General features: G+C 43.3%; 1 protein-coding gene across 7 annotated transcripts in view; it reads right to left on the bottom strand.

Moving 5' to 3' along the window:
• The window catches only part of SHLD1 (shieldin complex subunit 1), a 57019-nt gene that overhangs the window by 21833 nt on the left and 18481 nt on the right, over positions 1 to 16705 (bottom strand). Inside the window, exon 1 of one of the 7 annotated variants that reach the window (XM_061622497.1) lies at positions 7653 to 7802. The exons of 2 other annotated variants lie outside the window; for them this stretch is intronic. The gene's annotated coding sequence lies outside the window, so the exon portion shown is untranslated. 4 more of the 7 variants (XM_061622499.1, XM_061622495.1, XM_061622493.1 and 1 more) reach the window with 4 other exon arrangements.

Raw genomic sequence — 16705 nt, 5'->3', positions numbered from 1 at the left:
CACCCAGACCTTACCGTTTCCCACAACCATTCTAAAGGTAAAGGTGTCCCCACTCTTGTAGTGCGAGTCGTTTCCGACTCTCAGGGTGACGTCTTGCGACGTTTACTAGGCAGACCGTATATATGGGGTGGGATTGCCAGTTCCTTCCCCGGTCTTTCTTTACCCCCCAGCATATGCCGGGTACTCATTTTACCGACCACGGATGGATGGAAGGCTGAGTGGACCTCGACCCCTTTTACCGGAGATTCAACTTCCTCCTTCCGTAGGAATCAAACTCCGGCCGTGAGCAGAGCTTCGGCTGCGTTACCGCCGCTTACCACCATGGAGCCATGGAGGATCTTACAACCATTCTACTCCTGCAAAAATGGTTGAGGAGAAAACATCACCCAAACTGGCCAGCTGGACACTTAATGGGGAGATCCCAGTTCACAACGGAGGGCGATGTGTGGAGTGTGGAGAAGACAGGCTGTTTTCTGCTACTGCAGTGCTGCCCCAGGTGAAAAACAGGAACCAGGGCTCCTTGCTTTCTATGAAATCTATGCAGCTGTATCTCTCTACAAAGGTGAACAAGAAAAACTACAAAAGCATGCTTCTCTCCCCCGCCCCTCAACCAAAGAGAAAAGACTAGTGTGTTTTCCAACATTAATAGCCCTGGGATAGGAAAAGAGTTGATTGCAAGAAATTGCATTATAGAGGCAGGTAAATTATATTACTCAGAACAGGCTAGCCAGCAAGAAACACTTTAGGCTATGATAAACATCAAGGCATATTAAATTGTCCTTTAAAAATCAGGCCATTTATAAATTTTAAAACAAACAAAGAAAAAGAGTGTGGAGCTTTTAATTGTTTTTGCCATGGATGCAAACCAAAACCTCCTTATCAAGCTTATATTTAAGAGAGGTAATTAGTTTCCAGCACATGTACCTGTATAAGCAACATCGTGACACGGCCACAAAATTTAATCTGCCCTTACTTTAATAAAGACCATCTGCAAAATGGTATACGTATCAAAAATTTCAGATCCCAAGACAAGCCTTGCTCAGGCAGAATGTTAAATTTAATTAAACTTTCCATATCAGTTGAGATATATTTTTGTAAGGGAGGGTGGCTTGCTACTTCATATACCATTCAGTTACACATCACTTGTTTAGAGGGTTTTTTCTTTTCTTTTTAATAAAAGCTCTCTATCTGAAAATACTTTCATTTCCTTTTCCTCACACAGTTAGGGCATGAAATATGAATGGAAACAGATGAACAGATTACTTGCCCCCAAATGAAAAGGGATCAAGTTAAGTAGCCATTTACATGGCGAGAAGCTGCCCAAAGTTTGCATAAAATATTCACAACAGTTTCTGATCTGGGTTGGATTCATGCAACTTTATTTTTCATGTGACTGAACACATTGCCATGCATTTGATTACTTGAAAACTTCCAGGGCCTGTCAGCTGTGGCAGTATTTGAAACAGAATCCAATAAGGAATTTTAAATACTATTGCAGAGCTGTTATAACTATTGGAGTCCAGCAATGAACAGGACACCAAGTTGGAGGTTACAGTGTTGGTGGCTGAGGAGCCAGACCAGGTTCCTGGCTCTGAGCCTCATGCTGGTGACTAGGGGGACCCACCGAACCAGAGGGTGGCAAGCAGGAAGCTGCTGAATCAGATCCTACAGTACCACGACCCACAGATACAGAGCAGAGACCCTTACAGGAGCCTTGTCCTGAGCCTGAGGACCCAAGCGCCTCCCACAACTGTCTCACCAGTCTTAACAGCATAGTGCATGGTGGGTGGCCATAGGACACAGGAGAACTGCCTGTCTTCAGGCCAGAGTACTGGGTCTTTAAGAGTCTGTAGCTCTCCAACAAAGAGGACAGAGCAGGAACAGTCACCATGGTACCCTCCAGTTGTTAGACTCCAACTCCCAATAGCTTCAGCTGCATAGCCAATGGTCAGGGATGATGGGAGTTGGAGTCCAGGAACATCTGGAAACACCATGTTGGCTACCCCTGGAGTAGAGTGTAGGAGAGATGGACTGAAGAAGAGGCTCAAAGTCCCACTTCACTTCCAACTCTTGTTGGAGCAAGTTGTTCACTGAGAACTCTTCATAGTGGTGCAACAACCAATCTGCCTTGCCCTGTGGGCACCTCCACACTGCAGGACCAAAGCAGGACATCTGCAAGGCAGGGGTGGAGGAGAATAGCAGGGTCAGCCAGAGAAGATTGCTGCCTGAGAAAATGATGGACAAGAGGGTGTCTGCCCCTATTCCATCTACAAAAGCTAACCAGAGTGGCAATAGGTCTGTGTCCTCCAATGTACCTGAGGGCAGTAAAAGCTAGCTTAGGGGTTGCTAAGTAGAACAAATGGCACACAGAGCTCTGTTGGCTCCTCACCCCTCAGCATCTGCCACCTGAGGCTGCTGCCTCACTTTGCCCAATGGTAAGGCCGGTCCTGGAGAGGGATAAATAAATGGGGTCAGAGCAATAGGACTTGAGACAACATGCAAGATGATTCATACACTGGTATGCAATGGTCTCATGGGAAAGCACTAGTCAGGACTTGTACCAAATACTAGACCTCTTTACACTATTGTATTTTGTGCTGCCTGCTAGCACAATATGTCACCTTCAAAGTTCACCACTCACAAGTCCCAAATGGTAGGTGAGGTACTAGGATGTGGGCTGTGGTGAAGAAAGGAAAGGAAGAAACATTGGTGGAGGCAGGGGAAAATTTTACATCATGGGCAGTGGGTTATATTCAGCTAAGTCCTTCCCTGAGCACACCCACTGAAATTAAGGAACCTAAATAAGTCATGTCCATTAACTTCAATAGGTAGGACTAGAACTGAATCCCACCCACGTTAAAGAAGTGTATATTCAGCAAAAATGGGACTGCTTTGCTGGGGCTCCCGTAGTTAAAAACGTGGAGTGGGAGAGATGCAATTATGTAAACTAGTGAGATACCTGAAATCAGTAGACAGACATGCCTATAATTTTAGTAATGTGGGGAAAAGCAAGGGTAACAGATGACTTTGTATAAATGCAAAATAAACATTTAAATGTTGGGGCCCAGAATATTTTTTAAAACCATCACAGTTCAGGCAAAAATGTGGGGACATATAGTTAAGAAAATAACTGACGTTATTACACACTCTTTTCTGGCATCAGTCAAGTTTAAAGTGGTAGAACTGAGATTGGTTTTATTGTGTATTTTAATTATGAGTGCTTATGTTTAGAGGTCTGTGTAATGTGTTTGTAAACTGCCTAGAAGCTTGTTTTAGCATTAAGAGGTACATATATAAATAAATAATAAAATGGGAAGAGAATTGCAGGAGTGCCTATTGAAGAACATGGCAGGAATGATTGCAAAGTTCTTGGTTCTCAACTTTCTACTCTTCTAAGTTTTCTTTGAGTGATCCAAGTCCTGCTGGTTCCCCACAGTTACCAGAAGAACAAGACCTGGCACTTCATTTCAGAGAATACGGCACAAAAATCATTAGTTAGCTCCCCCATGACACGCAGTTGGGCCATTTTTTCCCCTTTAAAAGCCAAGATTGTGACATTAAACAATGAACATTTTTTGTGCACAAGTGCTTGTGGCTTTTCACCTAACTCAGCGTTACTGCTCTGACAATACTTCTGTCTCTTGCCCTTGCCAGGCAAGATGCAGCCGTGATAGTCTGATGGTACATTTATTTATTTATTATTTTTATTGGCCAAGATTTATATATCGCTTGACAAAAGCTCTGAGCGGTTTACAAAAACATAAAATATTCATTAAAAATACTGAGATCAAACTCACAGACACACACACGTGTGATTCTGTCAAATTTAAAACAAATATACATATATAGTTGCATGTAACAGTACCCTCATGGCTTTTAAAAACACACATGCTTACACTCCAAATTGCCCACCCCATAAAAAAGCCGATTTTCCTTAAAAAAACAAATAAAAAGAGCAAGCCGCCAGGGTTTGGTTCTGCTGAACACAAATGCATGAAACAGATGGTTGGACCCTACCCAGTATTGTTTTTAAATTATTACTATTATACCTAATTTAACAACCATGCAACCATGATTTATGTTCGCTTTTCATATTCTCTGTCATTAAATTATCTTTTTTTTAATTAAGCCTACATCAGGACAATTATTATTAAAACAAAGGGATAATCCAGTTTGGCATACTGAAAAAGAACAAACTGCAGCTTTCTGAACTGCGTGGATGTGAGGATGCTGTGATCATGTCTTCCTCCAGTCTAGCAGTATAATAGAAAGCAGCATTTAATTTGGGGGAAAATTACTACTGAACAGAACATAAACAACAAAAACGCATCCTTTGCACTAGAATTGCTGCCAATATAGAACAACAGCAATCGCCTGCCAAAATTGCAACAATAAAGGCTGAGAAGCATTATGCCTGCAAACTGCTGTAATGGAATCCTGGGGATTGTTTAAGCTCCTTCCGCTTTGTCTTTGCAGGCACAATCACAAACAAGGTCTGTTGTAGGAGAAGCGCTCTGATAAATTCTTATAATCCAGCAAGTGGGTTCCACTCAATGAGTGTGGAGCATACAAAACAAACATATAATATCAACAGTGCAAACAAAGGCTTATTTAGTGCAGAAAATAACCCCAAGAAGACCAATGCATTTCAACACTTCATCAGGGAAATTAGTGTTGATGATGATGATGATGATGATGATGATGATAATTAATAATAATAATAATAATATAGTTAGTTGACTCATCCCCAGTGGTCTCTAGGCAACTTACAACATATTTGAAAAACATACAATATATATACAAAAAATTAAAATTCAAACACAAAGGACTTAGCATACCAAAGGCCTGAGTGAAAACAAAGTTCTTCGCCTGGCACCTAAAGATGGATAGAGGAGGCGCCAGGGGTGTTTCCTAACATTATGCAGTCTAATATGTGAACACTCCCTAGTAAATTGGCAAAAGAGATTTTAATATCTAATTTTAATACAAAACTCAGAATATGGAGACAAAGAGATATGAAAAGGTTCCGCTATACCAGTCTTCGCCAGCCTGGTGCCTTCCAGATGTTTCGGATTACAAATCCCATCAGCCCCACTCAAAACAACCATGCTCCCATTAGCCTCAGCAGCATGAGGCAGTGCTGGCCAGGGCTGATGGCAGTTGTTCTCCAAAACATCTGGAGGGCACCAGCTTGGGGAAAGCTGAGCTGCATGAAGCCCAAAGTTCCATCCACATAAATGATTAGCAATCAAGTAAGAGCTCCAGTCAGACAAATCCACATGGTAATATCGCATGAGAACATGGGGGGGGGGAAACTTGCCCTTAAGGACTAGATTTAAAATGACAAATCATAAACACTCAAGACACCAGGAATCCCAAGCAGACGTGACAGTACATGTTAGCTAGTGGATGAGGAACACTAGTTGCCTAATACTTGTCAAGTTGCCAAGCAGCAAAGAGGAGAAGCAGACATTTGCAGTTCCAGTTTTTAGCAGATACAAATCTAAGAGCTTGAAATGTTCCCCCGAGGAACAGAAATCAGAGCCCCATTTAAAAACACTTAGAAAATTATTCCTTCCTTGAGAAGGCTACACAGGTATAAGGCAAATGAAGCAAGCCTTCTGTAAGGTGCAAATTATTCAGCTCCTGAAGCCACTACACTTTTAAGCTTTTAACCCGTTTTGTATGGCCCGAATTACAGAACCTTTTGCATCCCTTGGATTCCTAATAATCTGCCCTCTCTTTTCTTTAAGAACTCCAAGCTTCTAGTCTCGGCAGCCAGAGACCATTTTCACCTAGAAGATTAACTTGAATGCGAAGCAGGTGGGAGGTGTGTCTGTTTCCTGATTCTGGCTTCTGCAAAACGTGCATGTTATATTTACAGCTGGAACATGAATGTGACGCACCTTTGACAGCTCCTGCTCATACAGCAGCAAGCCTCCTGTAAACTCTGTGTCTTCAATCTCAGCTACCCATGTGTGTTAATGCTGTGGTGAGATCCAGATGCCCTTCTGTGTTTCAGTAGGCAGCATGTGACATCCAGAAGGTCTTAGGAATCCACCCACCATACACAAGACACACTGGAACTGCACTGTTGAACCCCAAGCTTGCGTGGCCTGTGGCGAGTATAGCCAATGATCAGAGATGATGGGAGTTGTTGGCGTATAGCAGGAACAGCCAACATGAGGTCCTCTGTATGTAGTGGGACTATAACTCCCATCATCCTGGCCAAGTATGGCCAATGGTCAGGGATGATGGGAGTTACAGTTTGACATCATCTGGAGAGTTGCATGTTAACTGTATTTCTCCAGTTTGCATGCACAGGACACAAAAGAGGGTCTTGGGATCCGTAGAGAGTTGACACGATACAAATTTCCCACTACCACATCCTCACTCTATTAATATCCCTTTGCTGTCATATTAGAGTGATTAAAGATTGTCTATTAGGATGTTTATTATACAGCCACAAGAGTGACCACACCAGACTGAATCATGTACCATGTGCAACACAGCAGATCTATAAGAACTTGGCATAAGTAGGAGCCCACTCACAGAGTGCAGAGATGCACTTTAGCCACATCCACAAGCAATCGCTGCTGTCCATACGGAGTAACAGTGTACTTGACTCCCTTTAAAATCTGTTCTGGCTTCACCAGATTTCTTGCCACGCTCGTTATTTCTGACCCCGTGTCCCAGTGACTAATTAATTTGACATAATTAATATAAACAGTCTGTCCAAATTGAGCTTGAGACCATTCAGCTTGACCTGGCTGAATTAAGCAAACAGGAATAGTTCCAAGAGGCTGACTGCTCTGTCCCACCCCTTCTTGTCCCAGCACGGGCTGGATCACACTCACCACACTAGATTCTCTGAAACACTTTTAGATGCAATTGGACTACTGTTTGTAGAATTAGGTGCAGAGAAATCCCATTCTGTAGCCACACTCCCCGCTGACAACCATTCAGAAAGTTCCAGAGATTCCAAGCCTCCTGGCTCAGCGGTATCTCTTACACATCATACTGGAGCGACCTTAGGACCTTTACTAACAGTCCCAGCATTCTTTTTAGCCAACTTGGCACAATTTCCTTTTTTTGTGGCCCTTTTCCTTGCAAAAACCCCCAGAAAAACTCTGCTTGAGCTGTAACAGGTGCTGGAGAGGCAGGAGATGACTCCTCCCCCCCTTCTCTTTCAGCTGCAGCCAAGGTTTCTTTTTCCCTTCCGCTCCTTTATCAGGCCAACTGCCCTTAAAAGCTCTCAGCTTTTGGACTCTCTCTGCCATTGACTCTCTCTGCCACTCTCATGGTGAGCTTCACCTAGAGTCCTGGGCCTCTGGTATCTGACAGCAATAGCCAATTCCCTAGGCAACAGTCTGTAAAACTTTTCTAGAGCAAATAAATCATGCCTTTGCTCTCTAGTTCTTACCTCCACGGCCTCGAACCACAAGTCCAAAGCCTTTCCCATGTGTGAGGCTAAAGCTGAGAAAGTCTCTTTACTGCTCCGCTGCAAAGTCTCAAACTTTTGGCAACATGCCTCTGCAGACAAAGCAAAATGCTCCCGAGCCAGTTCATTAAAAAAAATCATAATCATCAGCCTGTTCTCTAGGCAATGAGCTCATCAACTCCCTCAATTCCCCAGAAGCTTGTGTTCTCACCACACACATCCAATGATGCCTAGGCAACTGTTGGTCTTCACAGGCTTGCTCAAAAATCTGGAAATAAGCATGAACATTATCCCCAGGTCAGAAAACTGGAAACAGCTTCTTCTTAATGTTCTCCAGGCCATCTTGGGGCCGTCCCTGCTCCTGCCATGTACACTGATCCTGGTCCCGATCCTGCATGGCTTTCATATGGAAGTTCATAAACTCCATTTGTTTCCTTAAAAAGTCCTGCATTTCAGCCGGCCAGTTGTTTGAAGCATCTCCCGACGCTGGTCCCACATCTTCCAGTACTATCTCGTGTTGCATTTTGGATACTGTGTTCATAGAGTTTTCATAGTAAGAGGTATTCAGAGGTGGTTCACCATTGCCTTCCTCTGAGTTTGGATGCATCTTAGTCTGGTGTCTCAGCTTTGACCATTCTACCTTGGGTGACCCTGATAGGAGTCTAGCCTCTTGGTCTAGACTCCTGACGGCATTGCTCTCAGCTTCTTCAACACTCTCAAACCCCCTCACCACGTTAAGGTGTGCATCCTAGAGGAGGCTGCTCTGCATAGGAAGGATGAAAACATTAATCCACATAATAGGAAGTTTGTTAGCATCACCACAATGATAGTGCTGACAGCGTCCTGACATCCCTAATTTTCCTGTGGCCTCGTTCTCACGGAAATTATCAATCTGGGCTGTACCACTTTTGATTGCAGGTGGGGGCTCACATGATTGAACAGCCCTCCATTGAAAAAGTTCCCTCCACAGAAAAAAATAGCATGTCATGGCGTAAGGTTCTTGTCTAGCCTTGCCCCTGACATGCTATTTTTCGGGTGAGGGGGGATACTTCTTTGAATTAGGAGCATTCCATCAATGTGCCCTCACCTGCAAGTGGTGCAGCAAAGACCCACACTGACCACCTCAGTGTTTCACATAAAACAATAAGCCATAAACTGTAGATTACTGTGAACAAGCAGTGCGCTGGCGCAGGTTGCTCAATTGCACCTGCCTCTCTCCTCCCAGAGCTGTGTCTGGGAAAACAACCCAGAGTGTATGCTGCTGGCTTAGAACTACATGTGAACCGCAGCTTGTTGTTTGTTTCATTCCAAATGAACAGACACCAAGATTTGTTATTTATTTACAGTTCCTGGTTTGTTTGAGAGAAACAAACGATGAGCAATAGTTCGCATATAGGGCTAAGCCAGCACTCTGGGTTGTTTTCTCCCACTGCGGCACAGGGAGGAGCAGGGTACACATGATTGACCATTGTGCACTAACATGCTGTTCACTAGTGGTAAGCCATGGTTTGTTATAGACCAGGGGTTCTTAACCTGTGGTCTATGGATTCCTAGGGAGTCTATGAACCATGTGCAAAAAAAAAAAATCCAATGTAATAAAATAAGTTGTATGCAAAATTTTGTGTGTATATGTTTACATGCATTTTTCTGGGGAGGAGATTCATAACTTTCATCAGATTCTCAAAGGGGTCCATGACCCAAAAAAGGTTAAGAACCACCATTATAGACCATGTGTTACGTGTGAGGTGGGCCAGCAGAAGGCCAGTACCTGTGAATCCACAGTTCTGAAAGCAAGCGGCAGGCCTCCTTAAAAGTAATATTTATTTTATTTATTTATTTAAAAAGTTTATATCCCGCTTCAGTTCCAAAAAATGCTAAGCGGCAAAAACAATAGCATAATATAGACAAATTATACAATATACAATATATAAAAACAATTATCTCTCACATTATACATCAAAAGCTAACCGAAATAAAAAGGTCTTGACTTGACGGCGAAAACTAATCAAAGACGGGGAAAAACGAATTTCCTGCGGAAGAGAGTTCCAAAGAGTTGGAGCTACCACCGAAAAAGATTTATTCCTAATGCCAGTCCGATGAATTTGAGAAAAAGAAGGAATATTAAGGCCAGGGTCTGATGAAGATCTTAGGGGACGAGTAGGTTCATAAAATGAGATACGATTTGATAGGTAACTAGGGCCTGAGCCAGATAATGCTCTAAATGTTAACATCAAAATTTTAAACTGAATTCGATAAGAAATTGGAAGCCAGTGTAGTTGTTTTAGGAGTGGGGTAGTGTGGGCTCGCCATCTCGCTCCTGTTAACATCCTGGCGGCTGCTCTTTGGACTAGTTTCAGTTGATGAAGTGTTTTAAGAGGGAGTCCTGTGTAAAGTGAATTAGAATAGTCTAACTTAGACGTAACCAAGGCATGAGTACCCAGAAAGTGAGCAGGATCTCCTTCAATCTCACATTTTAACAATGGAGTCATGCAGCACAGCGATAACCTTCCTCACTTCTAGTGAATGAAATAGCTGATGGACCTTATGGCAGACTTCAGTGTCTCATGGGATTTCAGCCTGAAGTAAGCTGCACCTTCAGCCTGGAGTAAGTTGTGTGGAGAGAAGCTGCTGATTAACCTTTTACCACTCAAAATTTCCCTTCTTAAGCTGCTTTTTCAACTGTTCCTCTGGCTAGGTTCAGATGCTAAATCGTGGCTTAGCATGACTAAATAGAGCCTAACCCAGGCTTCCATGCTCCTCCCTTCCCCTTCATACTCTGCAGCTATGAGGAGGTTATCAGAAGCTTGCACTTCTTTTAAATTGATGGCAGTTTAGCATGTCATCCAAACCCTGAACTGTGGTTTAATCTTAACTATTTTTTTAAAAAACAAGCCAATTTCAAGCCAACCAGCCATAGTTAAGATAAACCACAATATGTCAAATTTGGATGACATTGTAAACTGTAATTAATAAAAGCAGATACAAAGGTCTCTGAACTTCTCCTCATAACCATGCTAGAAGGCAAGGGAGTGATAGTGTATAAACCTGGGGAAAAGTCTCCAAACTTGCCCTGACCCTGTAGTACACCAAATCAAAGACTATAGGGACACTGGCTGAAAAACTGGACCAGGTTCTGGCTCCAAGCCTGATGGTGGTGATCAGAGGCTCACTGAACCCGAGGCTAGCAGGTAGGAGGTGCCAACTGAACCGGATCACACAGTACCCGGTTTCACTGACCACAGTCAGGAGCCTTATAGGTGCCTTCTCCTGAGCCCAAGGAACAGTGCTTCCTACATCTTGTCAATTCCATGGTGCAGGGAGCACACCACATGGGAGTCCAGGGAGTGAAGGGTTGGCCCTTTAAGAGTCTGCAGTTCTCCAACAAAGGGGCAGAACATAGGATAGGAGGGTTGGAGGCAGACCTCAGATCACCTCAGATCACCTCTAGCCTTCTTCAGCTGAGACTAGGAGCTGTCCTTGGTGTGGAGACAGCCAAGCTATCTTCCTGTGCCTGGTCGGTTCCTCCTTAGGGCCAGAACAGGACATCACTAACAAGATGACATCAAGCCCAGCTGCACCTTGTTCACATGTGTCAATGCAGACAGTATTTACTTTGACAGAGGGCAGACAATTAATTTTTATATAGGCTTATCCTCACTGAGTAGCAAGTTCCATCAGTACAGTTCATCACACGGACAGGACCTGTTGTTAAAACCAGACATTGCTAGTCAGCAAATGTGAGCCAGGCTGTACTTTTTGATGTATCTCTAACAATACAATGACATTGTAGTGCAACATGGGGGATAGTTGCTGCCAAAAACAGCTAGGTCTTCATCAAAATGCAGGGCAACCCAGGAGCAATCCATGCTCATTTGACTTTCATCCACTTTCAGAACATGTAACACCTATAATATTGTCTTGGCTGAGTTTTTAAGCACCCTGCCCATAATCTCCTCCAGGACTCTCCTGTGGTCCCTTTTCTCCTAGCAGCACCCAGCAGAATTCCTTGTTGCTTATTCGTGGGCGTGCATCATTTGAGGAATAAAAAACCATTTACAATAAGCTTACTTAGCGTCCCTCATCTGCAGCATGAGGATACTAAAAGCAACCTACCATACAGGCTTGCAGTAAAGTTTAGAATATAATGACTGCCATTTGCTTGAAACACTCTAAAATTAAATAAATAAGAAATAGGAGCTACTTCTAGTAAACTACCCATCAACTGTATGGCTTTAGAGCCAGTGTGGTGGTGTGCTAAGAGCAGCCTTCCCCCAACCTTGGGTCCCTAGATGTTGTTGGATTACAACCCTCATCATCCCTCACATCATGGGAACTGAAGTCCAAGGCTGGGTTAAAATGATGAACTAGGAGAGACCCAGATTTAAGTCTCCACTCAACCATGAATCAAACTGGGTGAAGTTCGGCTATTCACTATCTCTGCCTAACCTATTTAACAGGGTTGTTGTGAGGCTAAAATTAAGGAGGTGGTGGTGGTGGTTGTTATGTGCCTTCAAGTTGATTATGACTTATGGCGACCCTATGAATCAGTGACCTCCAACAGCATCTGTCATGAACCACCTTTTTCAGATCTTGTAAGTTCAGATCTGTGGCCTCCTTTATGGAATCCATCCATCTCTTGTTTGGCCTTCCTAGTTTTCTACTCCCTTCTGTTTTTCCCAGCATTATTGTCTTTTCTAGTGAATCATGTCTTCTCATGATGTGTCCAAATAACCTTAGTTTCATCATTTTAGCTTCTAGTGATTGTTCTGGTTTCATTTGTTCTAACACCCAATTATTTGTCTTTTTTGCAGTCCGTGGTATGAGTAAAGCTCTCCTCCAACACCACATTTCAAATGAGTTGATTTTTCTCTTATCCACTTTTTTCACTGTCCAACTTTCACATCCATACATAGAGATCGGGAATACCGTGGTCTGAATGATCTTGACTTTAGTGTTCAGTGATACATCTTTGCACTTGAGGACTTTTTCTAGTTCTATCATAGCTGCCCTCCCCAGTCCTAGCCTGATTTCTTGACTATTGTCCATTTTGGTTAATGACTGTGCCGAGGTATTGATAATCCTTGACAATGTCCTCATTGTCAACTTTAAAGTTACATAAATCTTCTGTTGTCATTACTTTAGTCTTCTTGACTTAAGGGGGAGAGAGCTCATCAGAGGAAAGGTGAGATTTAAACGTACTAAACAAGCAAAAAACAAGCACACAAGCAGTATACATCTGGTTCAAGCTCTTCTAGACCTTGAGTCTGTTTTGACTCAAACGGGATGACTTGTATATTCAGAGATAGGGCATGACAAAGCACTTGTTGTATTACAGCATTTAATAAGTTTCCCAAGCATATTATGTGATCCCACTATGGGAAACCTTTAAATTTAGTCTTTGCATACCAAGGCTGCGTATACATTGTCGGCTTAAAACACAGCTAGATCATTCAAGTTGGTTTAGGGGAAAATGCATAAAAATCCAGTATTTCACTAGAAACAATGAGATAGATATAGGATAGATATGGACTGTGGTTAACGTTGTACATACACTGCTTCCCAAACCAGGGTGGGGGTGCACTGGATGAAGAGTAAACAGGAGTGTACACAGGCCAAGTCAAAGGTACCATGCCATCCAGAAGTATGCTACTTGATACTACATAATCTTCTTGCCTAATATGTCACATAGGCTCTGGAAGCTCAGTCCTCAGCAATACCAAACACAAGTCCACAGGTCCCTATCTCCTGATCTATAAGTCTGGCAGAAGCCCCAGGTTTAAAACCAAAGATTCTTTATTTGTTGCTGTTTCTATAAGTATATTCTTTCGGCAATGATGCTGATGATGGAGAATAATGAGTGCTGTCAGCAGCTGGTCACATGACTCAAGAGAACCAATTCAGCTGCATCTGGCCCTATAAAGCCTCATCCCCAAGGCCTGCTCTTCAGTCTGAGCAACTAATACCCCACTGAGAGGGCCCTTCCAGACCTCTTTACCCGGCCCCATACTCCTCTTCTGGAATATGACCATTTTTTCTGCATCAAACCACATTACTTGCCTTTAGTACCCACCTGACTGATGGCTGGCTCCTCCAGGGACCCTGAATCTGCTGCCATTTCTTAAATTATCATGGGACAGCCACCACCAGCATCCCTGACGCATATATATTGATATAACAATAATGACTTCAAGTTTATTTCAGAAACAGTAAGGTTAGGAAACTTTTGTCAAGAGTCTGAGGAATCTAAATTCCTAGTGTTTTCCACTGTTTTGCCCATCTGACACATGTGAGAAATGCATTGTTGCAGGTTCAATTCCACTGAGACTTACGTGTGCTTATACATCTGTGGAGACCTCTGGCCCTCTAGGTATCCCTGGATTCCAACTCCTATCAGCCCCAGTCAGCATGGCTGATGGTCAGGAATGATGAGAGTTGTAGTCCGCAACATCTGGAGGGCCACAGGGTCTTCACCCTTGTTTTCCATTAAGAGATAAAGAGTGTCCTGTGGCATTTCAAAACACTCAACTATTTTATCTGACACTTTAATTATGCTGTTTATTTATTTAATATGGCACTTGTCAATAGTGGGTTTTTTGAAGGGGACTACTTCATTAGATGTACAAAGTAGACACGTGCAAACTTCCTTAAAAAAGAAAAGAAAAGAAGAAGATGCATCTGGCTTTCAGTTACCTTTTAAAGCTACCACCAGCAAATGACTAAGGATTCATGTATATTCAGTAGGATTGAAAAATACAAATGTTTCCTCTCTAAATCCTCCGAAAAATCTCAACATATCATTAGCAGAGGGGCAAAGATAGCAACAGTATGAAATTCACACATGTCCCTTGCAATCCATACTCCCCACTGTGCACTGAATTTATTTGCTTTGAAAATATTACAATAAAACATAAGGCTTCTTCTGTTGCAGCAGCATGACACTCAACATGGTTTAGCTTTACAGATTAGAATTTAATTTCCTGTTTCCCTTCTCTGCTCATTGTATTTTCACTCTTGCCTACAGCAATATATAAAGTTCAGTCCTGAAGGATAAGATATGACTCTTCGGAAAGGAACCTACACAGGTATCGCCTAGATTTCTTCCCCCGCAAGAGCATCCTGTGTTCTTCAGATTCTAATCTTGGGAACTAAACTATGGTGGCTCTTTTACATTCTAATCCAATTTAGACCCCATAGGGAGGGGCAGCAACTTAGAAGGTCTATGGCTTAGAATCACATAATCAAAAAATCATAGAGTTGGAAGGGGCCTATTGTTGGAAGTGGGGCAAGAGCAACTCCTGTTTGGGTTCTTTTGTTTGTATTCCAGAAGGAAGATAGAGTTAGGGTCCTCCAGCTGGCTAGGCTTGCCTACCTTTACCTGTGCTCTTCTCTGCCTAACTTCCTTCTGTTGTAAACTGATATGCTCAGGGAAGCTGACCTGCCCCTCCTTCATTTGTCTTCTTCTTTGACTGTCTGAGGAGAGAGGAGACATCTTTGTCTTTGCTCTCTCTCCTGAGCCATGAGAGCAATACCCAAGTGTGGGCATTGCACCTCCAACTTAGTTAGAACTGGGTATGCCTTTCCTATCTACTATGTATTATGTAGCTTTTCTTATTTTACTAAGTCTTAAGGCTCAGTGATCTAAATGCAGGATAAAAGCCTACTACTTAGGTACATACACACACTGGCACACACACAGCTCAGACTGCTAAGTATCTCTGCATATTTCCATAACACCTATAAGGCCATCAAGTTCAACCCCCTGCTCAAAGCAGGAATCCAAATTAAAGCATATCCGATAGGTGGCTGTCTAGCTGCCTCTTGAATGCCTCCAGTCAGGGCCGGTTCCAAAGGGCGGCCAGGCTGGGCACTGCCCCGAGGGCCCCACAGCTCTAGGAGCCCTCCACTCCCCTTCCGCAATCCCATGGATCGCAAGACGAGCTTCCGAGCCGCCCGCCATCCCCCATGCTTCACCTACCTTTCTCTGCTGTTCATGCAGGGTTGCCCTCAATAAAGATGGCGGCCGAGGTTTCCATAAGGGACTGAAGCCTCAGTCCCTTACGGAAACCTCGGCCGCCATCTTTATTGAGGGCAACCCTGCGCGAACAGCAGAGAAAGGTAGGTGAAGTGCTGGGGATGGCGGGCGGTTCGGAAGCTCGTCTTGCGATCCATGGGATCGCGGAAGGGGAGTGGAGGGGCCCGGGGCAGGCTAATGCCCAAGGGCCCCCGCATTCCTGGAGCCGGCCCTGTGTTGGAGAGCCCACCACCTCCCTAGGTGATTGGTTCCATTGTCATACTGCTGTAACCATTAGGGAGTTTTTCCTGATGTTCAGTCAAAATCTGACTACCTGCAACTTGAGCCTATTATGCTGTGTCCTGCACTCTAGCACGACCAAGAACAGATCCTGGCCCTCCTCTGTATGACAACCTTTCAAGTACTTGAAGAGTGCTATCATATCTCCCCTCAGCCTTCTCTTCTCAAGGCTAAACATGCCCAGTTCTCTCCTCATAGGGCTTTGTTTCCAGTTCCCTGATCATCCTTGTTGCCCTCCTGTGAACCTGTTCCAGTTTGTCTGCATCTTAGGAAAGACATTTTCTGAGATATAAAGCATGAGATATAAAACAATTCCTTATGGTGAGAGGTACAATTAGGAGTTTCCACACAAGAACCTGAAAAGAAATCAGGTTATTGTGTAAACTCTTCTTTGAGAGCCCTCTAGTGGAAATTTCTTTTATATGTGTTTATTTTTAAAAGGCAATTGGCTGAACCAGTTGTGTGTGCAAAATAACCCGCTTTACTCTATGGCAGAGATGGACAACAATTGCCCTTCCAGAGATTGTTGGACTCCAATTCCCATCAGCCCCAGCCAGCATGGCTAATTGCCAGGGATGATGAAGATTGTAGTCCAACAACACTGGAGGGCTATAGGTCTTTGGTGACTTCCACCAGCAGACACTAGCAACTCTATTCTTTCAACACTTTCAATATGAAATAAACTTATTGGTGTATTCAGCTCAATCTGTTACAAAAGGTTACTTGGGAAAAAAGTGTTCTTAATCTTTAGGACACTCCAGCTACACACTTACTCCTAAACATACTTACTAGTGAGCAACCCCCCTGAACACAGTGGGACTTATTTTGGCTGCAATCCAAGGCACTTGCGACTACTCACATAGGACTGGGCTGTCAGTTTAGCAATGAAGACAGCCTAAAGAATATATAGGAAGACTAGTAGGGTCTAAATAATGTACTATCTTTAACACATA

Source organism: Rhineura floridana, chromosome 4 (genome assembly GCF_030035675.1).
Source record: "Rhineura floridana isolate rRhiFlo1 chromosome 4, rRhiFlo1.hap2, whole genome shotgun sequence".
NCBI lineage: Eukaryota > Metazoa > Chordata > Lepidosauria > Squamata > Rhineuridae > Rhineura > Rhineura floridana.
This window is presented reverse-complemented; position numbering and strand designations above follow the sequence as displayed.